This window comes from Trichosurus vulpecula, chromosome 9 (genome assembly GCF_011100635.1).
Source record: "Trichosurus vulpecula isolate mTriVul1 chromosome 9, mTriVul1.pri, whole genome shotgun sequence".
Taxonomy (NCBI): Eukaryota; Metazoa; Chordata; class Mammalia; order Diprotodontia; family Phalangeridae; genus Trichosurus; species Trichosurus vulpecula.
The window spans coordinates 15,210,947-15,235,491 of NC_050581.1; the positions used below are offsets into that span (position 1 = coordinate 15,210,947).

At 39.7% G+C, this 24,545-nt stretch overlaps 1 long non-coding RNA gene and 1 pseudogene across 3 annotated transcripts; one reads left to right on the top strand and one right to left on the bottom strand.

Moving 5' to 3' along the window:
• Positions 1-216: 216 nt before the first annotated feature.
• Positions 217-13,231, top strand: LOC118830660. 3 transcript variants are annotated; one of them, XR_005009097.1, is made up of 5 exons: positions 217-413; positions 1,144-1,233; positions 2,222-2,253; positions 12,077-12,295; positions 13,160-13,231. It is a non-coding gene; the product is annotated as an uncharacterized LOC118830660 (long non-coding RNA). The 3 variants fall into 3 exon arrangements; XR_005009098.1 differs by lacking the exons at positions 12,077-12,295; positions 13,160-13,231 and adding an exon at positions 3,271-3,738 and having other exon boundaries at positions 1,144-1,259; XR_005009099.1 differs by lacking the exons at positions 12,077-12,295; positions 13,160-13,231 and adding an exon at positions 3,271-3,738.
• Positions 13,232-20,890: 7,659 nt separating this feature from the next.
• Positions 20,891-21,976, bottom strand: LOC118830545 (annotated as a pseudogene).
• Between the last annotated feature and the right edge of the window lie 2,569 nt (positions 21,977-24,545).

The window sequence follows — 24,545 nt, forward strand, 5'->3', positions numbered from 1 at the left end:
CAAGGTTACAATATTCAGAGGTACAGTGTACTTAGTAGATTTCCAGCTTTTCATCTTTGAGCTGGTCTTAAGAATCTTAGATTACTTTTCCTCTGTAGTACCCAGAAAACTTTGCTCTGAATGGGACCAAAAAAGTTGATTGCATGCCACGAAGCAATGACTATGACATTTCTTAGCATATAATACATGATATTTGTCTCAAAAAAAAGATAGCCAACACAGCCAAATTAGAATTTCTAGGCTAATGACATATTGATATGGCCTGGCCCACTTAGCTGTATTCAAGCTCTAACTTTAATTCTCACTTTTCATCTGACCTTTCAGAGTCTCCTTTGCATGATCTCCAAGCTTAAAGGAGAGAAGCTTCCCACAGAGTGATCCCTTGGAATTTATGCCTCCTGAAAAACCGCCAGGTAGGCGGGAGTGGGTACCAGATGAGATAGAAATCACCTGTATGATATGTAGAAGTGAACGTTTCACCATGGTAAGCAGCTGCCTGCTTCATTTCTTACTAAGTGAGAGGCAGCCTCAGCTCAAAACGAAGGAATCTATGTTCTAGTCCCAAGTGTGTTACTAACAAGCACTTCCTTGTCTGTAAAAATGGGGGTGATAAAACTTATCTACCTCACCCTTTGCCCATAGGGATGAAACAAGGTTTCATAGGTAAAAGTGCTTTAATAAAGTATTATTATTGAGAAATATAGGTTATTTGATTGGTTTTATTGATCTGGTTGGCACAGTGCCTGGCACATAGTAGTAGCACTTAGTAAGTGCTGATTGATTGTTTAATTGAAAGCCATTGTTAAAAAGATGTGTGGGTATCTCTTCTTTCCCACTGTGTTGTGCCCACCAGAAGGTAGAACTAGTTTTCATGATCAGCCCAACATTGCAGAATCTTCAACGAACTTTGAAGTTTCTCCCTTCAGATGAAAGAGAGGCTCCTCTAGGGCAGGGATGTCAGATTGCATGTATTTGCTTTAGCACCAAGACTACCATGTCCTCTGAGTACATAATATGAAAAAACTGGAGAAAAGAAGGGAGGGAAGGGGACTCCATTGATAGAACTATTTATTAATTTATTGAGAAAAACATTTATTAATCTACCCATCTCCCCTTTCCTTTCCCCTCCTCTCTGTTTCTTAGTTTAACTGCCATCGCTGTACCAGGCTGGTGTGCAGCTCTTGCTCCACTAAGAAAATGGTTGTAGAGGGCAGCAAAGAGAACCCAGCTCGGGTATGTGACCAGTGCTACAAGAAACAGTGAGTAGAGGTTATGGCAGCAAGGGCTCTGCTCGTTCCCCTAAGCCTTCAGGTCCCCAAAAGCCCTGCTTCTCTGACATCAGCACTCCTCAAACAAACACTTAGTGACTTCTTAAGTGAAGTGTTGGTGGACTCGTAGCAGGACAAGCTATCTGTGGGTAGGGCTAATCCTTTCCAGCCAAGATGAGAAGAAATATGTGTTCAGGGTCCCTGTCATGGATTCCTCAGTGGCAGGGATTTATTTCTTCATTCTGACCCCAAGAGTCTGTTTAGTGTCTGCACTTAGTGAAGCAACTAACTCCTTATCCACTTGAAGCAGTCTCTGCTTCTTGGATCATACCTCCTAGCTCATAGATGCTTAACTAAAGTTTGCTAAATTGAATGAAATGTTTTCTATCCCAGTTGGGCACTACTTACCATGTAAAATCCAATTAGATAATATATGAAAGTCATTTTGTAAACCTTATTTATATGCAAACATTAGCTTTTTCAATTATTGTAACCTTACCTGTGCCAACAACCATGCCTGGTGACCCATAGATCATCAAACATGCCAGTCACACTTTCCTAATAAATCTTCCATTTGCCCTCATACTTCAAAAAACCATAAGAACCTCCAGAGTTCTATATTCATAGTAGCATTGATTAAGTCCACATCTCTGGTTTTAGTTCTGTGTTGAAATAGGTGCCTAATTCCCTTCAACAGTCAGAGAGACAATACATAAACGGGAAAGAGCTTTGAGTCTAGAGTCAGATCATAGGTTCAAATCCTGTCTCTAATATTTATTATCTGTATGATGTTGGGCAAGCCAACTTCCCTAGGCCTCAGTTTTCTCATCTATAAAATGAGAGTTGGACTAGATGGCCTCTGAGGTACCTCCTAGGTTAAGATCTGTAATCCTATGATCCTTTGAACTATGAGACATGTGATGGGCAATTTGTTTTTCTGTTTCTATTTCCAGTTTGCCAGAGGAGAGTATAGGACATTCAGAAGGTGAGCCTGAAAGATACTCTGATATTCTTATATTGGTTTTTAATCTCATGTTCCCTGTATGTCAGAGCTTATTGCAATGAAGACCCCAACTACTGCTTTCAGTCATTTACTTAATGCCAAAGCTCTCTCCATTTGCATCTGTTTCTTAACTCAGTAGGTCATTCCTAGGGTATTTAATTACTACCACCTTTACCTGGAAAGAGAACCCCTTCTTAGTTCTGTAGTACACAGAACAGATGAGCTAAAAACCTACCCAAATTCCTATTTGAGGTTGTACAATTTTATGTACCACTCTTAAGTTCCCACAAATCAAAGGTATAGCTATGGGGGAACAAATATTTATGCATCTTTCATTCTGAGCAGATGCAGAGAACTGAATTCCTTATTATTTACCACTGTCTATGAAGCATCACAGTTCTGTGTTCTACATTGTAGATCTTTTCCCAGGTATATCTGTCTCACAAGAGATGCTACTCCCTTCAGAGTTCTCCCTAAGGGAAAGAGAAAGAGGCCATTACCATAATCAAATGTCTGCACTATTACCTACTGTCAGGACTGACCACCATTGACTTCTATGGCACCCTAACTGATGAATGAATGAATGGCATTTCTATCCTCAGCCTCAGAGAGTCCCTCAAGTGAGAGCCCCCCATACTTGGCTGTGGTGTGAGTCCCCAAAGCAGCTCAGCTGGAGTGGATTTTAGATCTGAATGAGGAAGAAGATAATCTAGTCCGGAGTGAGTTTTATCGTGAACAGGTGTATGTGACTGCTGGCCATGCACCCACCAGTGCCCTAGAGGAGAACCTGAGATCAGCTACAGAGAGTTTTACACAGTGGGCCTTGGATCCCCTAGATTTATTTTCAATCCACTGTTGCTTTACAAAAGGATTTTTTCCCAAGTTCCTTCTCCTCTATTTCAGTTGGCCCATTCATAAAATGGAAATAAGTCCTCTCTCCTGGGAGTACTTGAAAACTGTTTCCATTGGACACTGCTTTCTTCCTTTTTCCCTGGCTAGACCCCCAGTGTCTCCTTGTGCATTGCCATCCTGAACCTGCACCGTGACAGCATTGTGTGCAGCCATCAGTTGATTGATCACTGCTGCCGACTGTCTTGGGGCCTGACCAACCCCGAGGTGGATGCTGGACTGCTCACAGATATCATGAAGCAGCTGCTCTTCAGTGCCAAGATAATGTTTGTTAAAGCTGGCCAGAGCCAAGACTCAGCACTGTGTGACAGGTAGCCTTGTCCTGTGGGTTAGGAGGGTTTCCTTCTACATCTTCCACTCCCAGTTATCCAAACACCCCCAACTTCAAAAAGATAGGGTTGGACAGGAATTCAGCCCACTCTAATTGATTCATGTTAATGAGTTAATTGCTAAATCCTATGTGATTTCACTTCATTCTGTTTTAATATCAGTATCTATATTCCCATACTGAGTTCCTGGGGAAAAAATCAGTATCAATGAGACTAGAATCAGAAGAAAATACAAACCTTGATTTTGGAATTTGATCAGCATTCAGTATTTAATGCGTTCTGGTGCCAAGGAAAATTCACTAAGTCTGGTCTTTTGCTGAAAGCTAAGACCAAGTGACATTGGAGTCTTCTAGGTAGGTATGGTAAACAATGAATTATGTCATTTTGTGGATGGAGTGCCGGCATCAAATGTGTCAAGCTCTAGACCTACTTTTGTCACAGACAGTAAACCTGCTCCATACCTTAAATTACAAAGGCAGTGTGGTGTGGTAGAAAGAGTACTGCTCTTGTATTTAGGAGAAACTTGAGTTCAAGTTCCACTTGGCTGACCAGCCAAATGACTGTGGGCAAGTCACTTGACCTCCCTATGCCTCAGTTTACTCATCTGTAAAATGGAGGTAATAACACCTGTGGCACCTACCTCACATAGTTATTGTGAGGATCAAGGGATCTCTATAAAGGGCTTTGTAAACTTTCAGTTACTTTATAAACATCAGCAATTGTTAGAATCCCCACATACAAGCTAAAAGCAAACCAGAAACTAATTTTACAGCTCTATACACTTGGCCCAGAGCACTGGGTTGTGGATTCAGTACTAGAGATACATGGAGACTTAAAACCATCTACCAGTGACTATACGTAGTTGAAATGTGGTCCAGGATGGAAAATAGAGAATGTCTTTCTTCAGATAAGATGCTCACCATTGACTTAGTACTTTTAACTCACTTTATGGTCTTGGGCAAGTCATTTGGGCCTCAGTTTCCTCATCTTTTAAATAAGGGGGTTGGACAAGGTAATCGTTTAAGATCCATTCTGGTGTGAAAATACTATGAATTTTTGAAGAGATAGCTATTGCTTCTTCTCTAGAACAAACCATAACAACCTTTTTCTCACTTAATAAAAATATGTGAAGGACTGGTGATTATGTGCTCATATGCTTTGTGCTCATATATAGCCCCTTTTATCCAGGCAAGAGTATTACAGTATAGCCTCACAGTAGCTCAGAATCCCCTTCCATGGAAATCAATGAGCAAATAAGATCATATACTAATACAGGCTATAATCTACTGCCAGGAATCATAGGGTTCACTCACCTAGAGTCAGGAGTCAAGGACTCCACTGGCAGAATGGATCAGAAAGGACAGTCCAATAGTGTCAGACAGAGCAGGATTGACCTTTGGGCTCTCTGCTTTCTTACCAAGTTGAAACAATCGCTGTCTGTCAGGGTTGGAGCCCAAGAGAAAACTTGTAGGCTTGAATATATGCCTGCTAAGGCAACCAAACATAGGGGCCCATGAAAGAACTTCAGTTGAGCCAGGCAGGAGGTGAGAATCTAAATAAAGGGGTAGGGAGACTCTGAAAAGAACAATTAGGAAATCAGTGGTGTTTTCATCTGGGTACTAGTGTGAAATAGAATCTAAGCTGATAATGATTCAAGTGATGGCATCACTGAACAAACTGGCCAACACAGAGCACACAGACCCCACCTTCTACACGAAGCCTTTCCCAGTCCTCCTTAATGTTAGTACCTTCCCTCTAAGATGATCTTCACCTTGCCCTATATATATCTTGTTTGCACAGAGCTGTTTTCAGGTTGTCTCACCCTTTAGACTGTGAGCTTTTTGAGGAAGAGACTGTCTTTTGCTTTTCTCTGAATCCCTTTTGCTTAGCATAGTGCCTGTCATAGTAGATGCTTAATAAATGCTAGATGACAGAGTGAGCTAAAAAGGAATCTAGAGCAGGTAGTCCTGAGACTACCTGCTACAAAGGCTTTGCTTCATGCTCCTAGTGACCATAGCAGAAAATTAAAGCAGGAGTTCAAGCAACAGTTACTCTAGTGGGAGTTCTGTGTAGATTCATTTCCATGCCCCTTTCTTCCTAATAGCTACATCAGCAAGGTGGATGTACTGAATATTTTAGTTGCTCCTGTCTATCGACATGTACCATCTCTGGATCAGATCCTACAGTCAGATGCAGTAACGAGACTAAGGAACCAACTTTTGGAAGCTGAATACTATCAGCTGGGTGTTGAGATAAGAGAGGAACACAAACTGCATCTGACTCGTGAGAATGAATTGCGTTTTGCTAGTCTCAAAAATCACTCTTGTCAGCATTTCATAGGAGTAGGGAAGTATCCTGAGCAGAGCCAATGGCCAAGTTAGAGTGGTGGAATATATTTTTTAGTTTAGACTTATCTATGGGTAAAATTGTCAGTGTCACAACAAACCAGAACCAAAATCACAACCCAAAACCAATGAGGATTTACTGAGTTCACCAGCAAGGGAGCTTCACCTACACAATTAAAAATTCCCCAAAGGAACAAAATATCAAAGCTTATATAGGTTTCAATTTAGGCAGGAGGTGAATTGGTTATAAGGTACCTTAGGATTGGACAGGGCTATTGCTGAGCTAGTAACAGAAAAGACTGTTCTTCAGGTTAGCTATCTCTTGTAACCCCACCCTAATAGGCCTCTCATTGCTACAGTAGTAAGGAAGGTCACAGACAGGATAGGACAAGGTCAGGGACAAGATACAGCCATAGACAAAATGGAGTTACTTTAGCTTTCTTGGCTACCTAGTGTCCCCTTTGAGACTAAATAGTCTTGCTTTTTTTTTTTTTAACAATTCCCAAGTTGATATTAGTTCAGATAAGCAGCTTACAGAATGGGTAGCATACAGAAAACTAATAAAAACAAGCAATATTACAATAGGATGAATAACAAAATCCATTATCACTGAAATTTTAAGGGTATCAAGTCCCTTGGCTGTGTCCATGATCTCTAGGTGTCTGGATGGTTTGTGGAAATAGCTCTTTGACCACCAGGTCACTTACAGAAATTCTCTGGGCAATGCTTCTAATGCCCAGTAGTGGTAAGTCTTGGCATAATTTACAAAATCTAATCAAATTGGCCTTTCATGTGGAGAAAACCAGACCTTATAAAGATAACCTTATAAACAATAGAACTATAGGAAGAGCAACCAAGTAGGCAACACAATAAAGGGCTTTGTACTTGTATCACATTATAGCACTTTAGAGGTACTAAGGTACTGCAACAAGATTCATGATACAAAAAAATATAGTTTTACCTGCTATGGTAAGAGAGATTTCCTATGAAAGGAAGAAGCAGGGACCTGGTTGTAACACCCTCAAGCTTAAGGGCACAGAATGACTTAACATAGATATAACAGGATAATGCATCCTTAGTTCCACTTGATTTCAGGTAAGACTTTTTGGAATAGCCAATTACATAGCAAAGTTCTACATTATTCACAAAGTATCATAGCCAGGCTCAGGATTAACCAGGTGGAAAACATTCCTGTTCAAAAAGGAAATAACACAATGAGGAAACTGAGTCAAGAGCATCCTACCTTAGCCTAGTGTAGTCAGAGTGGCCTGTGTTTTCTTTGAATGACAGCTTACCTCATGGAGCCTCGCTGGACACTGGGGCTTGCTCTTCCGGGGCAGAAAGCCCAGCGACCATGCCAGGAATCAGAGAACTTCCTGTGTGATGAGTCATGGGGCTGGCTGAGGGGAGGTGTTAGCTCCAGAACCTGGTCTACACTAGAGGGAGGGGCCAAGTCAAGAAGCAGTCGGCCCTGGTCATTCAGGCGGCGCTTGATGATGTCAAAAACTCTATAAGAGGGGAGAGGACAGCTTGAAGACTCTCTTTCCTTTTCCGGTTGGTGTGGGAGCAACGGAGCGTGACTCTGGGCCAGCCCTTGCTCTCGGGCCGAGCTCAGATGTTCATAACTATGAATTGTATTGGATCTGTCTGTTGATATTTGTAACTTGTTTGTATTTTGGTTTTGAGGTTCGGGGTGCTGGTTTTGTTTTCCCCCAAACTAAATGAATGTTTTGAACCTCAGGGTGCTGACTTTTTTCCCCTGAAGTACGTGAGTGAATTTGTATTTGGTATATCTTTTGATGCTTGTCTCTGCTCTCCTGAACTAACTGAATGCTAACTGAGTGTTGGCGTTTTCCCCTGAATGTTGTCTGCATGCTAACTGAATGCTGGATTAAAGTAAGCTGGTCAGCCCCTTCACCATGCTTTCCTTGTTTAAGCAGATAAAAAGAACCTGTGCTTTCCCGGCGTCCCCGGCAGCCTCCTGGGTGCCAGCAGCCTCCTAAGTGCTGGCTGTGGTGGGGGGAGGATCTTACACCCCCACAGAAGCTGCTAGCTGGGTTGTTAAAACACCTAGTCAAAGTTGCCCCCTTAACTTTCTCAGACACCGGGTCTCAGATCACCCTCCCTTTGAGCAGCTTGTGGAATTTCCCTTGAATGACTTAGTGATAATTCACACCTTTACATCTAAATTCAAAACTTGGAACAATATCAAATTACAGTCCCAAAAGATTTTACTTCAAATAGTAATCTTCACTGATCATAACCTAGGACTAGATAGTTATTATTTCTCATGTTGTTGCAATAACAGTTAACAATAAAGGATTTACCAGGCTTTTCAAAAAAATCATTCAACATCCTTTTTTTTCCTTGATTTTAAACTCATCTGGGTATAAAAATATATCATTGGAAATTAAGAAAATAATCACGTTCTGGAATTCCACATAGATAGCAAATAGTTCACTCAAAATCCAGGAAATACTGACTATTTATTATAAGTCTCTAAAGCCTAGACTATCAGATATCCATCTGTTAAGGTATTGTATATTATTAATCTGTCAGGCAAAAATAAATCTTTAAAACTGGAGTTTGTTAAAACTAAGTTGGCTCAAGATGTAACATACATAGGTGTGTGTATACACATACGTAAATACATACACATACATATATATTTCAGGTATAATTTCATGATTCCCATAGTCACAAATTATATAAATCACTTCTATACTATAAGCAAGCTTATAAATGCAAGTGGTGGATGTGATGGAAGTACCATTTTCTCAGAAAGTCAGTTCATTTTTTTAGAATTTCACAATATTAACAAGTTCTTTCACAGGACTGATAAGATTTCAGGACCTTGTCCAAGCAGATGATCCCAAGAAACCTGGCAAGTTTACAGATAAGGAGATTTTACAAGGTTGTTTTCTTTTTCCTTTTCCCACAAAGTAAATAATTATTATTCTTCCTTTTAAAAATATTCCCAATTAAAAACTTGATAGGTTTTGACATTATGATAATAACCTCTAGTAACTTAATAATTTCACAGTTTCCAGATCAAAAAGAGTTAGATTTTCCAATGATACAATTGCATCATTTTCTTAACAGCATTTCTTGTGCAATGGTTTCCCAAATTTCACAGTCTAAGAAAATTTAGAAATGCAGTAATAAAATCCACACTATTGTGTATTTAAAACATGAAACAAAGCATATTACCAATCAGATGATATCTATTCAGTTGAATACATTTCCAAATTATCTTATATAGAAAGTCACTTTGTTTTATCACTTTGGGCATTCTATGCTGATTATATTCAAGACCAGTATAGAGTAATTTTGTTTCAATTACACCTTTAACAAAACTTGTACTCTCAAAACATATTGTTTTAATTGCAAATATTAAGTATCTTTTCCATTAAGGTCTGTTTTACTTATAAAGAGTCAAAGATCACAATTGTCATAACCGGAGAAAACATCCCATTTAAAATAAGACCAAAAGAAATTAAATCACATCTGGATCCATAGTTACCAATGGTATCATACAGAATCTCAATTTTCCCAATGACCATTTTACTAGTAGCACTTCCTAGGTCCCACTACATTCAGTTAGTCTAGTGCCAAAGACTTAAAGTGACAGTCTTGTATTCTCAGCCCACTCTGCTAGGGTTAATGAGGATCTTATAGTCCTTACATAACAACTAAAATATACCTTTACAATGGTCCTTCAAGGACAGAATTTTGGTACAGTATCTTCAAGTAATTCCATATTGTTACTTGTTGCTAAATTTTCCATATCCTAAAAATGTCCTTATCTCAATGAAATCAAACCTCTCTTTCCAAAACTACAAACCTTTGTCTTTCAAACCCTCCATTCACAGTGCAAATTCCAGCTTTCTTTAATTTTCTGTACATTTTTTTTCCTCATCTCTACTTGCTTAAACTTCCTTCCTTCCTTTCTTTTTATATCCTTCCAGTGGACTTTGATTACAGCCCTTCAAAACTGCCCCTTTCTTATTTCTTTCATATTCTGAACTAACACTTATATAATTCTGCTTAATTGCTCTAATCTTTATTTGCCAGTCATATCCCAGACTATCTGTAGAACTTTATTTCATTGGATTTCTCCAAGTTTTTAGCACAAGTTTTATTACACAATGCCAATTAATTGCAATAGTATTACCTTTCTGGGTTTTTAAGAGTGCATAGTGTGTTCCAATTTCTTTTAGATGACTTTAATTCTAGTTTACCTGTATAATTGCATTCCCTTATATCCTTCACAGTATAAAATACAGTTGTAACACAAAACATTTTCCCAAATTAAGTTTTACTCACCTTGAAGTTGCTTTCTTATTTAAACAAGTTTTTCTCTTTTCATAGTCAAAAATATCTAATAATGGGTGCTTCTTAAGTACCAGATAAATTTAAACCACAAACTCATTTTTTTTTCTTCACTTTGAAACTTCACTTTCAAATTAGCTTCAGTTCCCATTTTTTCCCCTTTCTCTGTAATCAATGAAATAACCTTCCTTCCTTGCACTGAGACAATAAATCTCACTCTCCAGAGAAAGACTGATAAATGGTCTAGGTATTATTTCCATGTTACTTTCGCAGAGTTTTATTTTTATTTTTCCTTAAATTCTGTAGAGTGGTACCCCAAAACTTGCCTAGATATTTCAGCATTTATAAAAAATATTCATACCACAATTTGGAAATTCACAGGATAGAACTTACATTTAGTCACAAATGTAGTCTCTAATTAGTTTACAATGCCATACATTTCTGCAGACTGGGAAAAGATTCTCTTCTCTCTTGTCTGTATTGTCTCGTCTGCCTCACCAACTTGACCTGAGTTAGAAATGCAGAGACTTTCATTTAAAGGCTTAGGAAGTCCCACAGAAAAGTTTTCATTTTTTACATCCTTTTTCCTTTGGCTGATTAGAGCAATGGAAGGAATGAGTTGGATTTTACCAAGACACAAAACACAGACAATGATAACAACATACTTGACATTAAATACAAACACTTATATTGTAACAAAGACAAAACAGAAGTACTTTGAGGTGAAATCTTTTCCAGTTAATCCAGAGAATCCATTTTCTAACTGAGAACCAAACCAAACCACCAGTTTAATCAGAAAGGAGGAGGGTGAGGGGTGTTGCCATTTGTGGATCAGGGCACTATGGCCAATCCTCACCCACCTAACTGCAAATACTTACCAGATTCTCATCACCAACCCATAATGTCTATCCAAAGCAGAGGAGCTCAAGTCATTCCTGAGTTGTCACCCCTGGAATTCCACTAGTCTGTTTAGGAATCCTGCAGCCCGCCACCATGTACTGTGGGTAAAGTTGTTGATGCCTCAGCAAATTAGAACCAAACCCAGTACCACCAATTTAGGAACCAAGAAGGGTTTACTGAGTTTGCCAGCAAAGGAGTCCCAGCCACACAGGCAGACGCTTCCCAAAGGAACAAAAGGACAAAGTTTATATTGGCTTAGATTTAGGTAGGAGGCAAGTTGGGTATGGGGTGCCTTAGGATTGGATAGGACCTATTGCTGGACTAGCGATAGGAATGGCTCTTCTTCAGGTTAGCTATATCTTGTAACCCCACCCTAGCAGGACTGTCTTTACCATTTTAGTGGTATGGCTGTATATGGGGATAGGGTGGGGGGAGGAGGTTGCCATACCAGCCGGATCAGGAACAAGATAGAGGAATTGTAGACACAATGGAGTTGCTTTGGCTTTCTTGGATACCTACACCTCAGATAAAAACTGGACTGGATCTCACTGGTGCATGGCATTCCTGGGGTATGGCCTGCCTCAAAGCTGGGAACCTGATGGCAACACGTGAGAAGTTCAGTCAATGTCTCAAGTCACCCCTTGATCTCAATCAGCTAACTCATGGCTCAAGGCTGGTACAGAATGTAATTGAGTACCTGGAGTCCACAGTATAGCCTGTCTTGTCAGTGGTAAGAGAACAGCAAGCAGTTCAAAAAAGGAAACATCATTGTGATATCATAGTTATAGGGGTCACCTTGATTTTCAACTCTCTCTAATCTCATGTTTAATTATGCATGTGTCATTCTTCTATTAAACTATAAATTCATAAGGACAAAGTCCAAGTTCCATCTAAACTTTGTATCTCTCCTAGTTACCACCACACAGTAAATTCTTAGTAAATATTATTTATTAAAAAGAATGCTTTTCCTGCTCTTCCTCTTCCTTATAGCAGGATGATGGTTATTTTGCCACTCTGAAGGAGCTAGAAGCTACTCTTAGAACTAAGAGCCTCTCTCTAGAAGTGATTTCAGAGGGGAAGTTCATGCACAATACCTACTACCAGGAGTGCCTCTTCTACTTACATCACTACAGCACCAACCTGGCCATAATCAGCTTCTACATGAGGCACAACTGCATGAGAGAAGCCCTTCAGCATCTCCGAAAGAAGGTGAGTGATCCAATGACAACTGGCAGCTTCTTACTTCATCCAACTACATCATCCACACACACACATATACATATATACATACATATACTGATACACACACATTTAAACATATACATATATACATACATACACACACATACACACATACATATATACATACATATACACACATACACACATCTATATATCTACATCTATCTGTCTATATATCTATATCTGTATTTCCTCTAACTACCCTAATGCTGATGAAGGTCTCTTGAGTTAGATATATATCATCTTTCCATGTAGGAATGTAAACAGTTCAACTTCGACTCTAATAATTTTATCTAGGGTTTTTATTACAACCTGCTGCAGCTAAAGCTAACAGATTGGTTGTTTGGTTACCACCTTGGAAATGATAATCCCTAAATCTTGTTGTACAAAAGGATTCTGACTAATATTTACGAATCTCATACAATCCACAGTGTCTACAGATACTCCTGCCGCCCCTTCATCACCGATTCGCACCATCCAAGATATTAACAATTCTCCCATTCTTTGGATGGAACCTACTCAAGATATCTGTGATTTCCTGCTGTGTGAAATCCTCCAGCATCTCTCTGAACACTGTGTTATCTTGGGTTTCTTGCCTCCTTCGCTGTATGGGGCATACTGCTATTTGAGGAGCCTGATCTGATACTGTATCGTTCTCTGGCTCCATAGCATGGTCGCACAAAGTAACATTTCGTGCCTCAGCTTCTGATATTGTATCATCCTTTCTAGACTCACTATCCCCGTCACCATGGTAACGAGACTGGCTGCTAGACTCGAACTGTGCTGAACTTAAATGCACTCTTGACCTCCTTGGCTCCCTCTGTCTTCTAGCCAAATAAACAGCAAACACATAGGATCCAAAATATTGAGTATTGGACTGTGAGGGAAGATGTCCCACCACCATTTCCAGGAATACCTGGTTCGGCAGGATATGATTTACATTGTTTAGAGGACTTCTGGTTGGATAGAAAAGAGGTAAGATAAATCTCTGCTGGGATATGCATGAGAATCCCTAAGAATCATCTTGGATGGATATTACCTAAGCAGCTCTCCTCTCTTTTCCTCCAACTATCACATAGATGCCTTCCGCTACTATCTCTTCCTTCACGTCTGTCTCACATGAAGAGACTTACTCCTTACCAAGGCTAACCTACTTTCCCTCTATCTACCACTCCATCCCATCTCCTCCAACAGATTACTCCCTCTCTGTCACTTACCTTCAGTCTTTCTCTGTCTACAGGCATCTTCCCAATGTCTACAAATGTGCTTGCTCCTTTTGAGGGTTACAAATGGTACTCAACTAAAATAGTATGAATATAACGTAACATTAAACAGTAAAATTTCAATTATCAGTGATTCAATTAGCATCTTAAAGATGGTTTCTTTCTATTCTTGAATACAATATCCATATTTTAATGATACTCACATACGTCTTAGAGGGAAGACATGGTAGCAAATGCCATCTGGCTTGAATGTATTTTCTCCTTATTTCCCAGCCCCACACAACTGAGGACAAAGTGTAGACATCAGGGTACCAAATGACATCAGAAAAGAGCAAAAGGACAGAGACTGTCTATGAAACCTGGGTCCAAACCAAGGTGTTGGCCTTCTGGAAAAACTCATTCTTCACATGACCTATGTGGAAAGAATAAGGAAGAATGTGGGCTAAAATACCATTAATGGGGCATCATTTTCTAGTCTCAAAACTCAACAAAACCATTGACGGTGAACCTACTATGCTTAGAAAAGAATTGATGTGAATTTCATCAAAGCATTACTTTCTAATGTCAATTCTGTGCTCAGAAAAATCTCGAGAGGGACACTGGCCAAAGAAAACCTCAATTTGCCTGTAAGGATTGAAGGGCCAAACATTTTAGTTTGTGCATGAATAAGAGAAGAAGCAAAATCATAAAGACATTGCTATCTGTGGACCAGGAAGAAAGAAGTTCTTAGGCTCAAAAGGCTTAAGGAATTGCTAAGTAGGTGATGAACGAAGACAGAGTTCAATGTTTCTTGTTTACTGGATTTTACATCAATTCTCTTTAGGAAAGAAACAAACACAGCACTTGGTCACCACCTCCTGCCTGCTCAGCACAGTGCTAGGCTCAGTGGAGAGGTGAGGAGACAGAGTGGAGATTAGGGGAACAGACATGCCTCGCCCCCAGGCCAATGCTGACTGAAATGGCCTCTCAGAACCAGATGAGCTTGCTGTCTTCCTCTCTTTGCCTTTTCCTCTCCCCTTTATTTCATTGTCTTCTCTGAATTAGAAGATGCTTTTTACAATAACATTTTGAACCAACACTTTTTAAATGACAGCTTTGATAACTTAAAATTTTACTAAGACTTTTGGAACACCTTGAATGGTTTCCTAAAGCTCCTAAAGGTTGAATGTTGAATGTTGAGGACTCAGAAGCTGGGCTTAAACCCAGGTACTTCAGCTCTCTGTCCACTACCCTCTGCTCCCTCACCTGCCTGGCACACAGTAAGCACTTAATAAATGCTTCTGGATTATTTTTTGTGTAAAACTGAGACACCTCCTGGTCCACATAAAGATTTATTAAGAGTTTTTTTATCCTTTTAGAAAGATATAAGGAATATCCCTGCTTCAGCATGTGCAGAAGAGCAAAAGGGAGATGGGAGGAGGAAAAGATGTTGATTTTACTTAGAAGTCTCATATGCAAAAGAGGTATACTTATAACCCACCCCTAGGTATGCATGAATTCCAGAAAAAAATCAAAAGTCCTACACTCAAAGAACCCTCATTTTTTATGTGTACATCTAAATAAATTTTAAGGCAAATGTGAATTAAGCTTGAGCCAGAGACGCCTCCAGGGGTGATCATGCTGCCTGAACCTTGGCCTGCCTGTCATACCATTTAAGGGTGGGGCACCACATGTGTTGCTACCCATGCTCCTGTTCTCTGTAGGGACCACCCCTCCATTTCCTTGGAAAAAAAAAGGGAAGAAGTCAGTCAAGGGAGAAACGACTGGCTTACTGCCATTTTTAACTCAATGGCCTATAGGCAACTCAATCTCAACATGTTCAAAACAGAATTCATTGTATTTTCCCCAAATCTATTCTCTTTGGACTTTTCCTCTCAAGGACACTCCATCTTCCCAGTCACCTGTTGCAGCCTCAAAGTCATCTTCTGATAGATGAGCTACTCTCACCTAATCTTACATGGAACCAAGACACCACCTTATTTCCCAATCATTGGCTTCAAACCACCCTGCTGCTCTTCCCCATTTCCAGCTTCCCTTTATGCAATCCCTTCCCCCACTGGAGAGTAAGCTCTGTGAGGGCAGACACTGTCTCCTCTTACTTGTTGGCATTTATGTTCTTAGTGCTTAGCAGAGCATCTGGTGAGGAGTAAGCAGATAATCATTGTACTCTCTTGTATAAACTCCTTCTCCCTCTCCTTCCTTCCTCTCTTTCTTTCCCCCACTCAATCTCATACTCCTCACTCTTCCTCAGCCCCCATATTCGATCAGTTGCCAATCCCTGTCATTACCACCTACACAACATCTCTGGCATCTTTGGCATTCTCTCCGCTCACACAACACTTTTCACCTAGGATACTGGAGTATCCTCTTATTGGGTCTCCCGGCCTCTAGTCTCTCCCGGCTCCAGTCCATCTTCCTCTCAGCTGCCAAAAGGATATTCCTAGAGCCCATGTCTGACTGTGTCCCTTCCCTGCCCAACAAGCTCCAGTGGCTACCTAATAATCTATGATCAAACACAAATGCTTTTGTCATTTAAAATGATTCATATCCTGGGTATGCCCTCCCTTTCTAGCCTTGTCCAATATTATTCCCCTTTGTGTACTCTATAATTGACCTTTTCCTGTATTTCATATGCCAAAAAAGAAAAATTCCCATTTAGAGGTCTTTGCAAAGGCTCTCCTCCATGCTTGGAATCCATTCCATCTTCACTTCTGACTCTCAAAGTCCCAAATTTCCTCAATGCTACCTTTTACATGAAGCTTTTTCTGACACTCTCCCTCCTAGTGATCGGATCTTTCCTACCTTGATCCTCCCCCCGCCACTCCACTCCATTACCTTGCATTTTGTTTATATTTTGGATATATTTGCCCATGTACCTACTGCATCCACCACTCAGATGTAAGCCCCTTGAGCACAGGGGCTGTTTCCTTTTTTGTCTTTGTATCACCAGCACCTCAGATAGGGCCTGACATATACTAATAATTTATCGTCTTTGACCAATTGCCATGGAGAAACATACTGGGGCATTTGGTTGATATCTAGTGGCTATACTGGATATTGAAGTCGATTTGTGTTTCCCTTCATCTCCTCACTCTCAGAACTAGAAAGGATTTCCAAGGCCACTATTCCAGACCAAATGAGAATCTCCTCAACAAGTGGTCAAATAGCTTTGGTTTGAAGACCTACAGTGATGGGAACCTTTCCACCACCTAGCAAGATAGCCCATTCTCCTTTGAGACAACTTACTAGCTAAGACACTTACTAGCTATGTGACCCTGGGCAAATCATTTAACCCTATTTGCCTTAGTTTCCTAATCTGTTAAATTAGCTAGAGAAAGAAATGGTAAACCACTCCAGTATCTTTGTCAAGAGAACCCTAAAAATGGTCAGGAAGAGTTGGATACAACTGAAAATGCCTAAACAACAACAACAGCCAGCTTTACAATGCAGTTTGAGGTCTGGAAGGATTATTACCCCTTTTCTCCTACCCCTTTTCATCTTTTCCCTTGATGCCTTTTTAAAAAAGTAATTGTGTTATTATTTTGCCAAGGTTTTAAAGTATGCCTTTGATCATTTGATCAGTATTCACTTAAAAGTATAAATTGACTTTGGTAGTATAGCTAGCATCTGACTAGTGTGAAACATGAATCTCATACAGCTGTATGTATTGGAATTTGCACTATTTGAAAGTATAATGATGTAAAATATGGTTAACTGGTTCCAGCCCAATGGAAATATACAGTGCAAATTCAAAAAATGTGACCACTTCAGGAGATTCTTTATTTGTACTAATCTGGACCTAAGGTGTATTGTTATTTCTATTAGATTGGTACAGCCCAGCCATGAGCATGGAATATTTCTCTAACTATGTAAGCTTGTTCTTTCTTTTTTTTTTTTTTTTTACAACTTGAGGGTCAAAATATTTTAATATTTATTATGATACATTGATTGTGGGTGCTTTTAGAAGGTAAGAATCCTAGTAATGATCTTGTGCTGTCAAGGTTAAAATTAGGTTCAAATATTATCAAATCATACATAATTAGAAGGTTTGTAATGCATTTAGGTAGAGTAATTTATGTAAAATGTATTATTGAGATGAGTTTAATAATCAATAGGGATATAAATAGTGAAATGGATAGAGTATGAATTATTTTATAAAAGCTCCAAGTTAATAATATTAACTTACTATGTATACATTTTTATGTATTTTAATATTTACAACCATTTTTATTGCTTGAGTATATTCTATACAAATGTTTTAATAAATGATTTATGGGTATTTAGTAATGCTCATAGTATTTAGTATTTTAGTAATGTTGTTGTCTTAAATTGTCAGTTTAATACTGTGGCCATTGTTGATCCTGGAGAAATTCTATGATTGTTTAAAATATTTGCTATTTAAACTGTAACCCACACTAAATGGTCTTTAAAACATTTTTATTTTAGGCAAGATGTAAAATATTTAAAATACGGGGGGCGGAGCCAAGATGGCAGCAGGAAAGCAGGGACTAGCATGAGCTCCCCACCGAGTCCCTCCAAAAACCTATAAAAAATGCCTCTGAACCAATTCTAGAACTGTAGAACCCACAAAACAGCAGAGGGAAGCAGGGATCCAGCCCAGGACAACCTGGATGGTCTCTGGGTGGGGTCTATCCCACATGGAGCTGTGAGCTGGGAGCAGAGCAGAGCCGAGCCCCGAGTGAGCGGCTCGGACCAACCAGACCAGGAGCTGGGCAGAGGGGGCCCTAGCGCCCTGAATCAGTGAGCTGCAGCAGTTACCAGACTTCTCAACCCACAAACACCAAAGACAGCAGAGAAGGTTAGTGGGAAAAGCTGTGGGAGTGGAAGGAGTTTGAGGTTCGGCCACCACCCCAGGGCAGCCAAGGTGGGGCAGCTACAGGTTGCTTCTGGCCCCAGGCCCACCTGGTGGGAGGAATTAAGTGGTGGATCAGAGCAGGAGTGCACAGCTTGCTGAAGATCTAAGCCCAGTCCAGGTTGGGGGTTCTTGGGGAAGGAGGAATGCTGGTGTGGCAGAGCTGGCGCATCCCCCCCAAACGTGGAACATAGAACTCTTTAGTCTACAAGCAGTCATACCCTGCTGAAAAACTCAAGGGTCAAGTTAGTTGGTTGGGAGTATGGCCAGGCAGCGAAAACACACCCAGATTCAGTTCAGACTTTGGATTCTTTCTTTGGTGACAAAGAAGACCAAAACATACAGCCTAAAGAAGTCAACAAAGTGCAAGAGCCTACACCAAAACCCTCCAAGAAAAACCTGAACTGGTCTCAGGCCATGGAAGAGCTCAAAAAGGATTTGGAAAAGCTAGTTAGAGAAGTAGAGGAAAAACTGGGAAGAGAAATGAGAAGGATGCGAGAAAACCATGAAAAACAAGTCAATGACTTGCTAAAGGAGACCCCAAAAAATACTGAAAAATACACCGAAGAAAACAACACCTTAAAAATAGACTAACTCAAATGGCAAAAGAGCTCCAAAAAGCAAATGAGGAGAAGAATGCCTTGAAAGGCAGAATTACCCAAATGGAAAAGGAGGTCCAACGGACCACTGAAGAAAATACTACCTAAAAAATTAGATTGGAGCAAGTGGAAGCTAGTGACTTTATGAGAAATCAAGATATTATAAAACAGAACCAAAGGAATGAAAAAGTGGAAGACAATGTGAAATATCTCATTGGAAAAACCACTGACCTGGAAAATAGATCCAGGAGAGATCATTTAAAAATTATTGGACTACCTGAAAGCCATGACCAAAAAAAGAGCTTAGATATCATCGTTCAAGAAATTATCAAGGAGAACTACCCTGATATTCTAGAGCCACAGGGCAAAATAGAAATTGAAAGAATCCACTGATTGCCTCCTCAAACAGATCCCAAAAAGAAATCTCCTAGGAATATTGTTGCCAAATTCCAGAACTCCCAGGTCAAGGAGAAAATACTGCAAGCAGCCAGAAAGAAACAATTTGAGTATTGTGGAAACATAATCAGAATAACTCAAGATCTGGCAGCTTCTACATTAAGAGATCGAAGGGCTTGGAATACGATATTCCAGAGGTCAATGGAGCTAGGATTAAAACCTAGAATCACCTACCCAGGCAAACTGAGTATCATGCTCCAAGGCAAAATATGGCTTTTCAATAAAATAGAGGACTTTCAAGCTTTCTCAGTGAAAAGACCAGAGCTGAATAGAAAATTTGACTTTCAAACACAAGAATCAAGAGAAGCATGAAAAGGTAAACAAGAAAGAGAAATCATAAGGGACTTACTAAAATTGAACTGTTTTGTTTACATTCCTACATAGAAAGATGATGTGTATGATTCATGAGACCTCAATATCATAGTAGCTGAAAGCAATATGCATGTATATATGTTTATGTATATATATAAATGAATGTGCATGTATGTATTATGTATGTGTGTACACACATAGAGAGAGAGAGAGAGAGAGAGAGAGAGAGAGAGAGAGCGGGCACAGGGTGAGTTGAAGATGAAGGGAAGATATCTAAAAGAAATAAAATCAAATTAAGGGATGAGAGAGGAATATATTGAGAGAGGGAGATAGGGAGAGATAGAATGGGGTGGATTATCTCTCATAAAGGTGGCAAGAGGAAGCAGTTCTGTGGGAGGAGGGGAGAGGGCAGGTGAGGGGGGAATGAGTGAATCTTGCTCTCATCAAATTTGGCCTGAGGAGGGAATACCATACATACTCAATTGGGTATCTTACCCCACAGGAAAGAAGAGGGAAGAAGATTAAAAAAAAGGGGGGGATGATGGAGGGGAGGGCAGATGGGGGTGGAGGTAATCAAAAACAAACACTTTGGAAAGGGGACAGGGTCAAGGGAGAAAATTCAATAAAGGGGGATGGGTTGGGAAGGAGCAAAATATAGTTAGTCTTTCACAACATGAGTATTGTGGAAGGGTTATACATAATGATACACATGTGGCCTATGTTGAATTGCTTGACTTCTTAGGGAGGGTGGGTGGGAAGGGAAGAGGGGAGAGAATTTGGAACTCAAAGTTTTAAAAACAGATGTTCAAAAACAACAAAAAAACAGTTTTTGCATGCAACTAGAAAATAAGATACACAGGCAATGGGGCATAGAAATTTATCTTGCCCTACAAGAAAGGAAGGGAAAAGGGGATGGGAGGGGAGTGGGGTGACAGAGGGGAGCGCTGACTGGGGAACAGGGCAACCAGAATATATGTCATCTTGGAATGTGGGGAAGGGTAGAAATGGGGAGAAAATTTGTAATTCAAACTCTTGTGAAAATCAATGCTGAAAACTAAATATGTTAAATAAATTTATTTTAAAAAAAAGATTTAAAATACTATTCTTCCCTTGCTTCTCATGACTGCTTTTGGGGGTTTGCTGAAGGTTCCACTGGGGGTGATAATGGAGAAGAAAAAAACTACATCTCAAAACCCTGGACCCTTATGTCAAACAGTACTGTGGCCTAGGGCTTGACACTTAGCAAGACTTAATCAAAGGCACTTGATTACTTTAGCATTCTAAGAGAGAAAATAGTAAAAAGAAAAAAAGTTCCACCTTAATTACCATAACAGTGCATGTCCCCAACTTTCCCCTAAAGCAGGAACTGACAAGGACTTTTGATTTGTATCAATCTTTATAGTCATTTGATTAGTCCAAATTACAGCTAATTTGTAATTATTTGCCATGCTGATCAGCTGCTATGCTAGTCCATTCAGTAACCATGTTCAAAGAGAGAGGTCATCAAAATCATTCCAAAATGGAAATTCACTCCCATCCACTATAATCAGCTGGACATCTGAATGTTCCAAAAGAAAGTCTGGGAGGAGTCAGTAGCTCCTGATGGTTGTGACAATGAAAATAATAAATATGAGAGAGTATGCTTTCTAGGGAGAAGTTCTCCAAAGCTTTTTGGTACTCTTCTTCCAAGTGTGATCCTGCAATAAGGGAAAGATGCTGAACACAGGCTGTGGCAAGATCTACCTCTCTGTCAACCATAAAACTTCCTTCTGTATCAAGGGATAGGGCTTCACCTGCTACTCCTCCTAAACATTCTGGAATCTGTACATCTAATGCCAATTGCATGCATAGCTGTTTTTCCAACATCTGGTACCCCACAAATCTCTGTTGTTTTCTTTAGGGGTAGTCCACCTCTGATAATATTATCTAGCCCTTGCTCAAGAAGTTCCAATGCTATACATTTCTTGCCTGATGTGGACCCAGAGGCGTATTTCAATATATCCATGGGGCATTCCTGACTTATTATTTGCAGCGTTCCCAGAGACTCTTCTTTAGAGATTCCAACTTCTCTGCTGAGCTCCGAAGACTTCCACTCCAGGAACTCCTCAGTGTTCTAGAAGCTGGCACTCACCAGTTTTACTTTTAGGGCAGAGGCTAGTGGGTAGCTCACCAAGTCCCGCTGCATGGCAGCCCCAGGGAAGCTCCACACCAGGGTTGGTGGGAGCCACCACTCTTGTTTTTATTTCTTCAAGGATCATTTTGTAATTAAATCTATACAAGCCTTTTGTGTGCTTTGGTAGTTTGTTTCCCAGACACTTTATGCATCTTGAAGTTATCTAGAATGGGATTTCCCTGGACTGGCTTTCATAATTATTTAGAAATGCTATTAATATTTGACATTTATTTTGCAGCCTGCATCTTTGCTGAAGTATTAATGGTTTCTATTTGTAACTTTGCTAATCCTCTAGGCATTTCCAAGGAAACTATAATGTCATCAGTTCGCTGTTCTGCCTCAGCAGGAAATCATGGGTTCCTTTACTTCACATGTTAAGGGACCAGAAGCAGTCAGAATAGCTGTAAGCAAGATCTTTCCATTGAACGTCATCATGCCTTTCTAAAAGCAGGCTCTCGAGCCTCTCCCACATGTGCTGACAGCAGGCAGACCACACTGCACTAGCTCTTTGGAAGGAGTTACCACTGGCAGAGACCCCATTACACTAATATGGTAGAGTAAGAACAATTGCTTTAAAAATATATCTAGATCTCCCCAAATTGTTGTTGTTAAGTCATTTTTCAGCCATGTTCAACTCCCCATGACCCCATTTGGGGTTTTCTTGGCAGAGATACTGGAGTGGTTTGCCATTTCCTTCTACAGCATACATACATATATATGTGTGGGTATGTATGTATTCTATGTGTGTGGCAAGAGAGAGAGAGGAAGGCAAAGACAGAAACAGAAAAGTCAGAAGTGAATATATATGTATGTACACATATGTGTACATACATTTGTGTGTATATGTATATGTATGTGTATATGTATATACAAACGTGCTCCCTAACCAAAGACATGCTCTCTCATGAGTACATGCAGAGGCAGGGGAAAGACAGCTCCAGGTTAGACTGTATGTGTGACACAGGGGTCATTACTTCCAACTCCCAGTTACTGGAAGTTTTTTCTTCCCTTTTGTAGGGGCCTCACAAAGTTTCCTATAGGAATGCTATAGCTTTCTACTGGGATCTTTGTAGATTATTGAAGCTACTTTTCTCTAGACTGTCTACTTCATCTTCAGTATGGTTTCATATGCATTTCATAAGCTTTCAATGCAGATATGGTTTTATGGACAAATCTTCTCTGACCTTGCAATAGATTGAAAAGCCTTCCCTGGTCTATCAAGCATAAGGGTGGGAATAAGTCTCTCTCCCCGCATGAGCAATTCCCTTTTAGAGCCTTAGTTGAAGCTTCTCTATCATTAGGCTGTCTTGTCACTGGGATCCTGGATTCCATACCATCTTGCTGTTTTTATCCAACCTCCATGGGGTGTAATCAAGTCTTCGATCAGTTCCAATGTTTCCTAGGTTTGCATTTAGCTTAAATATTCGATCAATTCAACAGAGGTCTGGAGCTTGTATTGTTCATGTCTGAAAATGTTTCCTCCTTCTAGATAAACAGTCCATTACTTCTGTGGCAAGAGACAGGAAGCATGCCTTATCATCAGTCTTCTGGAGTTATAATTGATCATTGTAATACATATTTGTAATAGGTTTTATTTTTGTTGCCTTCCCATTGGGTAAGAGAAGAGATAGGAGAAGGGAGAGAATTTTGAATAGGAAAAAAAGAATACAAAGTCTCAGTGCTTTAAAAATAAATGAATAAAATGAAATGAAATACATTTAATAATCTAAATGAATCTAAAAATGCTATTTCCACTTTTTAATTTTTTCCTTTCACATGGTTTTTCCCTTTTGTTCTGAATTTTCTTTCACAACATGACTAATGTGAAAATTTATTTAATATTATCGTACATGTATAACCTATATCAAATTTCCTCTCATATTTTTGGGGGGCAGGGGAGGTAAGTAGGAATAAAAAAATTGGAACTCAAAATCTTATAAAAGTTGACATTGAAACTACTTTCAATTGGAAAATAATTAAAAGATTAAGTGCAAAAATAGATAAAATTATCATAATAAAATAATGTATCAGCAATACTAAACAAATATGCACAAATGGCAGAGCATCCACCTTTGTAAAGGAAAAGTTAAATGACTTACAGAAGGAGTAGTCAAAGTATACTAATGGGTGACCCCTGCTTTTCTTTCTTAGAGTTAGCACATTATAAATAAGAAAGAAGTTAAGCAGACAAAAAGAATCATAGAAAATGTGATAGACCTCTAGAGAAAACTAAATGGAAGTATAAAAGATTATAACTTTTTCTCAGTTGTACGTGGTGCCTTCAAAAAAAATCACCCTGAATTAGGGAGCATAAAGACCTCATAACCAAATGGATAAAAGCATAAATATTAAATGCACAATTACAGGCCACATGTGATTAAAACTATATTCAATAAAGGGCATGGAAACAGATTAAAAACTAAGTAAAGGGGCAGCTAGGTGGTGCAGTGAGTACAGCACTGGCCCTGGAGTCAGGAGGACATGAGTTCAAATCCGGCCTCAGACACCTGACACATGTACTAGCTGTGTGACCTTGGGCAAGTCACTTAACACCAATTGCCCTGCCCAACAAAACCTAAGT